Source organism: Peromyscus eremicus, chromosome 22 (assembly GCF_949786415.1).
Source record: "Peromyscus eremicus chromosome 22, PerEre_H2_v1, whole genome shotgun sequence".
NCBI lineage: Eukaryota > Metazoa > Chordata > Mammalia > Rodentia > Cricetidae > Peromyscus > Peromyscus eremicus.
In genome coordinates this window covers 29,070,592-29,082,625 of record NC_081437.1, presented here as the reverse complement: position 1 = coordinate 29,082,625, position 12,034 = coordinate 29,070,592, and positions in this window count along the sequence as shown.

The following is a 12,034-nucleotide window of genomic DNA, read 5'->3' as shown; positions in this document are numbered from 1 at the left end:
CAAAATTATTCTCCACCCAACCAAAGGTTGGTAGTAATGAACATCTTTTTGAACAGGTAAGTTTCCCTTGGGAGAGTCAAGGGGGACCTTCCCTGGAACCATGCTACCTGTGTATTTATTAGTCACTCACCCGTTAGCATAAAACGGTTTTAGTCAAGGTTTGCTTACCGGCTGGTGACATGCAAACTTCCAAAAGAGCGGATTCCGTTCGAACCCAGTGAAGGGTGGGGCAGAGAGTGTATGTAGTACGACGAGGCTCAGAAGAATGGGAAATAAAGAGGAATTGTTCAGCCAGAGGCCCAAATAAGGAGACAGAGAACTGGCCGATCACATCTGAGGTCTAGGAGGGAGGGAGGACCAATTAGCTGGAGCAGCTCTCACAGTTGGGCACCGACCGTGTTTGCCAGGCTGACACATAAGGGCGTCACAAGCCAAGTGCCCTAAGCAGCCAAGGTTACAGTCTCAGCCTGGGACCTAGAAGGTGACAGTGTCCCCAGATGCTTCCCTCCGACCCAGCCTCTCTGGCTGCTGGTGGCCCGGAGCCCACTTTGGGATTGCCTAGTCTGGCCTAGTCTTCACCAAGCATCCCTTGGGGTTGTCTGTGTGTAAATACCCCCTTCTTTGTGTAAATACCCCCTTGTGTAGGGACACTTGCCATTTGATCATGGGCCTGCTCTAATATGACTGACTTCCTCTTAACTCTATCTACAAGGATTTTACTTCCAAATCAAGTCTCCCTCCGGGGAGTCGGGGGGGGGGGGGGGGGGGGGGTGTCAGGACTCAATGCATACGGACCCAGGAGGACATGGTTTTGCCTTCTGTAAAGGGTGTCTGCAACAGGATGAACTGAGCACCACAGAGCTCAGCCGTGACCAGGTGAGCCAGATTCACTCCCCAAGGTGGTCTTTTTCAGGGAAGAGCACACCAATTAGTTGTCCACTGTCAAATGTCAGCCCTGAAAACATACATACAAGTAACATTATATGGACTGAGTAGGTTATATTTAGGAAAAGATATGTGTGTGTATATATATATATATATATATGTATGCATATATATGTATGTATACATATGTATATGTACATTATACATTCAATAACAGTGAAAAAAAGAAGCCATGAATTTGAAGGAGAGCATATGGGGTGGGCAATATAGAAGAGTCTGAAGGGAGGGAAGGGAAAAGAGAAATGTAATTTTAAAATTTCAAAAATAATGCATCAGTCCCTATCATCTCCAGTAACCTATCGATGGATGGGCAGCATGGGGGTACAGTGAAGGGGAGCCCTTTTCCTCCTGCCTCCCTATGTGCCCACAGGTCAAGAGGCCAGACCCATATCTGTGAGGTGTGGGAGCCAGGCAGCTGATTTTTCCAAAAGTGTCAGAAATATCAGGATCTCAGAGCCTCGGAGATTTATATAAGCCACAGTTACCAGCCCTCGGGTATCTAAGGGGGCTGAGCCTAGGCATTGCAGGGTACAAAGGTTCAACATCCAGTGGGTAAGCCTTGAGGATCTCCACGGAAAAAAATACCATCTAAAGTGCCAGTTATAAGCAGCAGCAGCAGCAGCACTGTGACCCAATAAGACGGACCCACTGCCTTCAGAACAAAGCCTGGACTATAAGGACACACACCTGTCCCTGGCCAGCACGCTTCTTATATGTGGTCTCAGAGAGGCCCACTCATGGTGTGATGGCGACACCTAGTGGCCACCTGGGAAATGGCACTCCTAGGCCCCCGGGGCAGGTCTATGACACAGCAGGCCACCTTCAGACATTTTCAGTCATGTGTCGGTAGCTAGGTTAGATGTGAGTAGCACACCTTCTGGTCTCCCCAGACCCTAGGGGGACATCAAGGTCCCCTCCCCACTAGGGATATCCAGGCACATGCACAGCCTATTTCAAGAACACACTTTGCCGGGCTGAAGAGATGATCCAGCAGAAGACCCACGTTCAATTCCCAGCACCCACATGGTGGCTCACAACAGTCTGAAACTCCAGTTCTAGAGGAATCCGCGGCCCTCTTCTGGTCTCCGTGGACACTGCTAGCACATGGTACACAGACATGCAACTAAGTAATTCCCAGTGCACGCAGGGGCGCACACACACACACACACACACACACACACACACACACACAACTTGCATGACAGGGCAAACCTGGATAATCCGGCAACAGGCTTCCTTCCACCTGAAATCACATACTTCAGGTCTCCAGTCTCCTGCAGGAGGGAAGGGACAAGAACTTGGTGCCCACCAGAGCCTTAAGTTGGAGCTGTAACCCAGAACCCTAAAACGAGCCCCACCCCAGCCTGGACTCATGCTCCTTATCCCTGAAGTAGAGGAGAAAGGAAATAGTTGTTTAGGTGGAAGCCTTGCAGGTGCTATATACCTAAGGAGTCTGGGGTGATTAGGTGGAAGCCCCACCTCTCTCTTCCCAGACCCCGCCCCTAAGAAAGCCTGCCAAGAGTCAGCCCCTCCCCTCCTGAGGCTGTTCAAGACCACACCTACAGGCTACTTAAGAACTGGTCCCCATACCTGCGCTCTAGTGATTCCTCTCCTGCCTTCCTGAGAATCACCTGGGAGGTGCTTTGCTCTGCTCAGATTAAGCCTGGATTTATTAACTCAGCTTGATTGGCTTATTGCAACAGTGGCGTTACTCACCCCCGGGGGATCGAAACTTTTCAATAGTGTTGTGTGGTCCTTTCCCAGGGAGACATTAACAACGGTTTATTTAGGCAACCAAAAACAGAGCAAAGAAATAATTCCACCCAAGTCTGGCTTGGTGACCCAGTGAGTTTACTGGGTTTACTTACAGGACAGTGGGTGAGGTTACATCCAGGTGCATGGTGACTCAAATACCACAGCATCACCGAAAAGTCCACCTGACCATGAGTGACAGACTCAGGAGAACAGCATCCCTGGAACCTCCTGCCCAACTTGAAGGCAGTTCCACCAGAGAGTCTGCTGCGCCAGCAACTTTAGGGCTATAGGGTGGTTAGGGATTGGGGCGGGGCCAGAAGGAGGGGTGGGGGTTGGGTAGTGCTTGTGAATCTTTAACTTTTTGAGTTTCTGAGTCTGGCCAGTTTCCTTGGCTTCCTGGGCCTCTGACCCTGCCTTCTCCCTCTAGATGGGAGTGCTCTCACTCAGTGGAATGGCTAAACAATAGATGGGATTCTGATAAACCACTTCCAGGGCATCTGCAGCTCTGAAACCCCATAAGCAACTTTCAAGACCCCGAATCTTACTGTCAGAGAGAAGAGGTTCAAATCCTGCCTCTGCCTGTTCTGGCTCTGTGGACTTGAGCAGTTCACTATGCTCCTATCTGCCCTTTGCCCCTTCTTGGATAATCTGAAGATATGATGACATGTTGTAAAATACCCAGGCATGGGACCTTCCTCACAGTAGGTGTTCTAAAGATCTTAACGGATCTAAGACAGGTGCAGGAATATGGAGGCGGTAACCAAAGGAGATAAGGGATGTGAAATCCTCAGCCCTCCAGATGGTCAGTCATGAGTTTCACAGATCTGATCATGCAGAAAGAGCAGGGGAAGGAGGGAGGGAAACAGGCATAAAACACACACACACACACACACACACACACACACACACACACACACACACAATAAGACCCTCCTAACAGCTCCTGTCCACCATAGCCTCATCCCAAACCCTACAGCTACCTGGAAAAAAAAATGGAACCACCTAGAGAAGAAAGAGTCCCTATCCCTCTGCTCCCTCCTCCCCGAGCCTAGCCTAAAGTAGAGCCTGAAGCCCAGGTACAGGGAACGGGGAGGTATCCAGGTGAGGAGCACTCAACCAGAAGGAGACTTTCCAGAAAGTACCAAGACATGCCTGTTAGCAAGAGTCAACTAGCCAGGGCAATGTTGGCCTCTTAGATGACAGCGGGGTGTCCCCACAAATGCTAACCCTGAGGCCTAGAGAACATCTAGATCCTTCCTGTCTGCCTGAGGCTCTGACCCTTCCGAGGCCAACCTCACTATGTGGCTGGAGACCTCCTCCCTCCAAGTGTCCTCTTCTTCAGCCAACACCATCTGTGATGAGGCGGGAGGGTCTTTCCCCCTCAGTATCTGGAGATAAGGGCGAAATTGAAGCCTAGAGAGTTTGGGGGAAAAACTGTCCAAACCACAGAGCTAGAAAGCGACGGGAGCCATTGACATTAAGTTTAATATGATTTTATTTGATCCGATGTATCCAAAATATTATCATTTCAACACATAATCAATATAAAAATGTTAGAGATGGTTTGCATTCTTCTTTTTTAAAAGAGCCTTCACACAATCTGGTATTTATTTAACACTTACAGTGAACATGACGCTTTCATCAGAAATACTTGATTCGGATCGAGCAAGCTCCTCCGCTGCCGCCGCACAAACTATAAATGTGAATTTGTTGTTCCAAACACACTTTAACAATTTCTAGTAACCGAATTGAATTAGAAGTGTGTGTGTGTGTGTGTGTGTGTGTGTGTGTGTGTGTGTGTGTGGGAGAGAGAGAGAGAGAGAGAGAGAGAGAGAGAGAGAGAGAGAGAATGTGTATGTGTGGTGCATGCCTTTGTACATGTCCGTGTGTAAATAAATGCATGTATGCATGCGGAGGCAAGATGTCTGTGCCTGTACAAACACATGCATGTAAAAAGTGGAAGTCAATGCCAGTCTCCGTGGCTATCCACCTTATCCTTTAACACACTGAACCTGGAACTCACCCATTTGGCTGGACTGACTGGCCAGGGAGCTTGGAGACCTGCCTGGTTCCACACCAGGCCCCCATGCTGGGACTATAGCTACATACCACCCACCTTTTACCTGGATACTACGCTGTGGGTGCCCAGAAACCCGTTTGCAAAATAAGCTTTTTTTTTTTTGGAATTAAGTCATCTCTCCAGCCCCTGAATAAGAAGACATTTTTTATATTTTTAATTGATTAGCGTAAAATTAGCAATTCAGTTCCTTGGTAGCACAAGCCATACTTTAAACGTTCAACGGCCACATGGGCAACACCCCCAGTCACTTACAGCTTGGACCTGCCTCTCAGTGTGTCCCCAATGGTGGTTGCCCTCCATAACCCATACACAACTGTGGATACGTTCCTAGAGCTGAATGCCAGCAGCTGATGCCCGCATGGGGCATCGCCTAAAGCCCCACAGGGATGTACACATGCCTAGCATTGTCCAGTAGGCCTAACTGGCTTAACGGCCCTGCCTGGCTCCTTGCTGTGCATCCACTCTGTGCTACGGGTTCTCCTTACTGCCCCTGCGCTTTTCTCCATGGACCCACCCTGCCCCTTGGCCTGGCTGGAGGTCACCCATGTCAGTAAAGATTAGTACAAAAGTGTCCACAGCTGAGCTATCCAAAGAGTCCAGAAGACATTCTTATGGGGGTAGCGGGGATCAGACCCTGTCTTTTCCAATGGACCCCCTAATGAACAAGGGATGGGGAGCGGCTGCCCCAGCGGGTCTGAGGGAGGAAGCTAAATCCCAGGACTCTACGGAACGAAGCCTGTCCCTAGCTTTTGGGTAACAATAAAAGACTTTTGTGAAATTCCATGGCCCAGTGTCCTCAGGACAATTTCCTTCCAACCCAGCAAGATGGAACCGACCTGGGGAAGAGGAGAGGGAGACAGACACTTGAGAGCCCCCTGTAGGCTGCCCTCAGGGACCCGTGATTCCTCTATCTGCCGTGCCCACCTCGCACCTTTGAGGCAGCCCTGACCTGCTCCCCTGGCATCAGCCCTGGAGTCACAGGTGGTCCTGTGTCTTTTCTGGAGGGTCTGACACCCCCTCCCCTCTGACCTCCCAGTGTCGCTATGCCTTGTCTGAAGACCTGAGAGGGCTGGCCAGACGGCTGAGTAGGTCAGTAGGTCAAGGCACTTGCCACCAAGCCTGAGGACCTCGGTTTGATTCCCAGAACACACACGGTACAAGGAGCGTTGTCTTCTCCCGCCTACCCATGCACACCACACACACACACACACACACACACACACTAAATACATACATACATAAATAAAAATATATAATTTTTAAAAAAATTTAAGACCCAGTCAGGTAATGGGGGCACACGCCTTTAATCCCAGCCCTGGGGAGGCAGAGGCAGGTGGATCTCTGAGTTCCAGGCCAGCCTGGTCTACTGAGAGAGTTCCGGGACAGCCAGGGCTACCCAGAGAAACCCTGTCTTAAACAAACAAACGAAAGACTCTATAAAAGCCTGTGTCTAACATGCCCCCAAAAAAACAGGCTTCCAAAACCCAAGCCAAAAAACAAAAACAAAAACAAAAATCCAGAGCCCCCCTCAGAACGGAGAATTTTGGGGAGCCAACACTTTCCTCTTCGACCTGTGCTGCTTCAGCTTGACGTAAGCTGTCCATCACCACAGCAACGGGGATCTCTACTCCTCCCTCCAGGGTGGACTGAGAGACATCCCCACCCCCACCCCCACTCCCACACCCGTAACACTAAAAGCAACCCTGAGTGCTGACCAGATGACCCTGTCCTTCCTGCCGAGAGCCTTCCTTCCGCAGCTCTCTGGGGATCCAGCTGTGTCTCCCCTGGCCCAGTCTGCTCCTTCTGCCCCATGAACTCTGGCTTGAGACCTTGTATGCCGAGCTGGGTGAGTTCTGAAGGGTCCTTGGCCAAAAATGTCTGGCTCTCGCCCACCAGACTTGTCTAGTGTCTGGCTATGCTAATTTCCAGGCATTTTATGAACACTGAACGAGTCTGATTAGCCTTCTAGAAGAAGTCCTGGACAAAGGTTCATGTGTGCAGATGTCCTCGTCTTCCCGCCTCGACGATGCCCCCACCCTGAGCTCATCTTGAACTTGAGCCCGGAAGACGTTTTTTTCTAGATTTTCCAACCTGGGTTCGGGGGACAATGGGGGTTATGCGCCCACAAACCACGGGTTCGGGTCCTCGGTGGGAACTCTGAAGCAAGCCTGTTGCTTGAGCTCCCTGCTACCTGGAAACTCTATCATTTTCCTCCCTGGGGTGGGGGGACGGACTGTAGTCAAGTCTGGCCATCTCCCTGGTCACAGTTATATAGCCTTTGTGAGGTCCATCCATGAGGAACTTAATCGTAAGCCATCCCATGAAGATACAAAATCTCCCAAGTGTAACAAACGTATTTAACCAAGCACACATCCCATCCCCCACTCCCACCCACCCAACCCCACTTTCTTATCAGCAGAGTTCTGCTTCATAGTTCTTGGCCTTCCCCAGTTGGGAAAACTCTCAGCCGGCTAGCTCCACAAAGGTCCTTGAGTCCCTACTGGCTCAGAATTGGTTTAGTAAAACGGAAGTGATTGACTCAGGGACACTGTGTAACTATTGTGGTACTAAGTGACCTGCTAGCAAGAAAGAAACATTAGAAGTGCTACAATTCCATCTGGAGTCACTAAGTAGAGAAGAAGACTGCCCTAGAGGCCCCCACCCAAGAAGATTGGCTCAAGCCTAATGGGAACATCCCTAGGCCTTAGGGTATCAGCAGGACACTAAGAGAGTCAGTCCTGCCCTGAGGTGACCAGTCTTGTCCAGAGAGGACCATCCGAACCCTAAGGGGATCATCAGGGCCCTGAGAAAGGGAGCAGAGAGAACCATTCCGGAATTGAAGGACCAGCAGAGCCCTGAGAGGGTCAGCCCAGTCCCAAAGGGACCAGAAGAGTTCAGAGGAGACCAACCCAGCCCTGAGGGTGCCAGCCTAGCCCTACAGGCTACAAGGGCTCTGTGTGAGCTCTTTGCCTCTTTTAGAGCTTGATTACTCTTTCTCCCAGGCCTGCCAGTCTTCTTAGGAACATACTTCTGCCTTGCTTCATATTGCTTGTAAAGCTTCCCCATGACTCCTTTCCAGGGACATCCATCCATCTTCGCCTCCAGGGTCAGTGTTTATCTCAACTCTGAGAGTTCATACAACACCATACGACTTAATCGAACTAATGGCTTAAATGTAGCCTCTCATTTGGAGCCCTTGCTGGCCAGGTCTTGAAGCAAGCCTTGAAGGAGGTTGTAAGAATGTTCCCCTGGAGCCCAGTTACCAAGCTGGCCCCCATTCCTCATCATGTTGTCATGGACAAAGGCCTCAGCTCAGCCCACACTCTTTCCTGGCCCGTGCAACGTCTCAGAAGAGCCATGTTTCTCCCTGTAAAAATGGGTGGTCCATCTCGTTAACCTAGCTGAGCATCAGGTATTGGCTAGCTGTAGGGAGTTGGGGGGGGGGCCTTCTTTTTCTGGGCGTGAAGAACCCTGGCTGCCTAAATCTCTCCTAGGCCCTAAAAACATCAAGATGCTGGATTCTCCCCTGTGGAGGACCCAGTTCAGTATCAGGATTTAGAAAAAATAATTGTAACATCAAGGAAGTGCTGACCATTTATATGCAAAGGGGTGGTTCAGTGAGAGATCTTCCTTAAAAGGAGGACTGAAGAGATGGGATTTGTGTCATTTGTCTAAAAGTTGCAAAGAACCTTAAAGAGCAGCTCTGATTCTCCTTGCCTAAATAATGGGAGGAGGAGAGTGTGTCCCCACCACCGCCACCCCAAGCTCGCTATGGCCATGCCTGCCCCATCCCTGTTTCCGTCCCAGTCCCAGATCATGCCCTAGTTCTGAAGCTCTATTGTTGGGCGAGCAGTCCCAGTTCTCTAAGCTACAGCCTCCTACCCAGTCCTTGTCCCAGAGAAGCCAAGCATCCCATCTAGATCTGCCTGCCCAAATGGTTTGAAAAGCCTCCAGAACTACCACACTGCTGAGCCTAGCAGGACCATGTTGGGGAGTATTATTTCAAGCTGTGTTACTTTTGTTTACTTTGCATTTGTTTAACTCTGTGAATCTGTGTGACTGTGCCTGTTAGAACACCTGATGGTCTAATAAAGAGCTGAATGGCCAATAGTGAGTCAGGAGAAAGGATAAGCAGGGCTGGCAGGTGAGAGAAAATATAGAAGGAGAAATCTGAGAAGGAGGAGAAGGAGGAAGAGGAGGAGGAGGAAGAGGAGGAGGAGGAGGAGGAGGAGGAGGAGGAGGAGGAGAAGAAGAAGAAGAAGAAGAAGAAGAAGAAGAAGAAGAAGAAGAAGAAGGAAAGAGATGGAGGAGTAGCCAAAGGAGGAGGAGGACTCCAGGGGGCAGCCACCTAGCTACACAGCAAGCCATGGAGTAAGAGTAAGATTTACAGAAGTAAGAGAACAGGAAAAGCCCAAAGGCAAAAGGTAGATGGGATAACTTAAGGAAAGTTGACTAGAAACAAGCCAAGCTAAGGCTAGGCATTCATAATTAAGAATAAGCCTCCGTGTGTGGTTTATTTGGGAGGTGGATGGAGGGCCCCCAAAAGGAATAAGAAAACAACCAAAAACAGAACCATAGATGGGCACTCCTGTTCTCCATTATCTTTTTTTTGGGGGGGGGGGTTTCAAGACAGGGTTTCTCTGTGTAGCTTTACGCCTTTCCTGGAACTCACTTGGTAGCCCAGGCTGGCCTCGAACTCACAGAGATCCGCCTGGCTCTGCCTCCCGAGTGCTGGGATTAAAGGCGTGCACCACCACCACCCGGCTGTTCTCCGTTATCTAAGCCTGCTCAGGGAGCAGCTCATTGCCCTGTGATGCGCGATCCTTTTGAACCTTACCGCTCAACTTAGTCCAAAGCAGAGGTAGCAAGAGTTGGCTCCCCCCAAGGCTGGCAAACTTATCTTCCTGTTTTCCTCCCTCATGTCTAACTTCTTGAAGCTGTAAAATAAAGTAGAACAAGGCAGGCCACAGTAAAATTGAGTGGCAGCAGCTGGCGAAGCCACAGCCAACCCCAGGGCTGGCCACTCTACCCCACCTCCACCGCTAGGCTGCAGAGGTGGCCATCAACCCAGGCGCCAGCTGCCCATCAGTTAAGTATAACAGGACTTCTGTCTGGGCCTGTGAAGCCAGTGTGGCTCCCGCCAAGAACTCTTGTCGCCTGTGTAGCAAAAGAGACGAAGGCTGACTCTGGAATGGAAAGGTGACAGGCCAACCAGAGAGAGTACTGGTCACCTTTGAAGGAACTTAAGTACAGGAGGGAAGGAAGGAAGGAAGGAAGGAAGGAAGGAAGGAAGGAAGGAAGGAAGGAAGGAAGGGAGGGAAGGAGGGAGGGAGGGAGGGAAGGAAGGAAGGAAGGAAGGAAGGAAGAAAGGAAGGGACCTGGGCTGTCTCCTAACTTAAACTACAACCTAAGCAAACTCCCTGATTGCCTGTCTTCCCAAAATGGAACTAGGGTCAGTCTTGCAGGGGTGCCATACAGCTTCAATGGGAACACATAGAAAGTGGTGAGCATCAGCCGGGCAGTGGTGGCATGAGGGAGGCAGAGGCAGGAAGATCTCTGTGAGTTCCAGGCCAGCCTGGGCTACAGAGTGAGTTCCAGGAAAGGTGCCAAAGCTACACAGAGAAACCTGTCTCAAAACACCAAGAAAGAAAGAAAGAAAGAAAGAAAGAAAGAAAGAAAGAAAGAAAGAAAGAAAGAAAGAAAGAAAGAAAGAGAAAGGAAAGGAAGGAAAGAAGGAAGGAAGGAAAGAAGGAAAAAGAAAAAGAAAAAAGCAGTGGGCATCTTCTTACTGAATGGTTCTCTACTCTCCACTCTTTCTCCCCATTTCAGGTTTTATATGAAATTATCATACTTACAGATCAAATTGCAAAAGGTTTTTCAGTACGTGGAAATGCAGTGGGGCCTAGAAGCCCCTCCTCCCCACATTCCTTATGCCAGCTTCCTTTATTGTAGTCTTCGGTTTGGGACATGCACCCCACAACTCAGCTCTGCCCTGTGGACCTACTGCCTGCCTTCAGAACTTGAGTGCCTGCGACCTGGGTTAGATTCTGAAATGCACCCCAACACACACCGGTTCCCATCTTAAATGCTTGGTCCTCAGCCAGTGGCACTATCTTGGGAGGTTCTAGGGGACTTGGGGAGGTGGGTCCTAGTTCAAGGATGTAGTTCAGTAGGGAAGGGTCCTTGAGAGCACATCACCCCTTGCACTTCCTTTCTGGCTCTGCTTCCTATCTACCTATGATGTGACCATCTGCCCTCTGCCACACACTTCTGCTACCATGAAGTTCACCCCAAGCACGTGGAGCCAAACAATGATGGATTAAACCCACTGATCTGTCAGCCAAAAGAAGTCTTTGCTCCCTTAAGTTATCTCTGAGAATAATTTGGTCGTGGTAATGAAAAATACCAGGACATTGGCTATGAGCTCTTGCCCTGGAGAATGGTCCTGATAGAAGAATTGGATCCTGGCGTGGACAAAGGTTTGGTGCCAAGATTAAAGGGAGCAGGGTAAACTGAGGCCCTTCACTCAATGGAAGTCATTACTGCTAAAGGGCTCAATCCAGTCCTCAGTCTGTTGTTAACCAACAGCATAACCTTTAACCTGGGATTTCCTCCCCGATCTGTCCACCTGCAAGATAAATAAGCGGATGATTTCTTCAGTTCCCTCCAGCTCCAGCATCCTGGGACATCTGGTGAAAACTGTGCACCCATTAAGCAATTCCAAAGGAATTAGTCTGGCAATCAGAAAGCTAGCAGAGAGACGGAGAAGGAAGAGCACGTGGGGCAGGGACAGGCTGCTCTCCAGCCTGGGACTCTGCTGTGGCGGGTAATTGAGGCTGATGGAACACAGCAGCGATTTATGAGAGCTCATGGGTAGGAAGCCGAGGAGGACTGTACATTAGTCATGTCTGAGATTCCTTCTCAGTGATACTGTGGGCCTAGGAGCCAGCTCAGCCACTGCCCAGAGGAAGGGCTTATGGATCCAGAAAACGCAAGAGGGCCAGCATTGCTTATTTTAATACCAAATAAAAATGATTTTTTTGTCCAGGGAGGAAACCCACCAAAAAAAAAAAAAAAAAAAAAAAAAAGAAACAAAAAACTATTAGAGACAGAGTTCTGGATCAAGTCTGGCTGGGACGAGATAAGAAAATGACATGGTAAAGATGGCCTCTGATTTAAGAGTGCGAGCACACCACCCCTCAAGACTAACCCGAGACCTGGGAAGAGAAGTCCTCTTTTCCAACTGCCCACCCC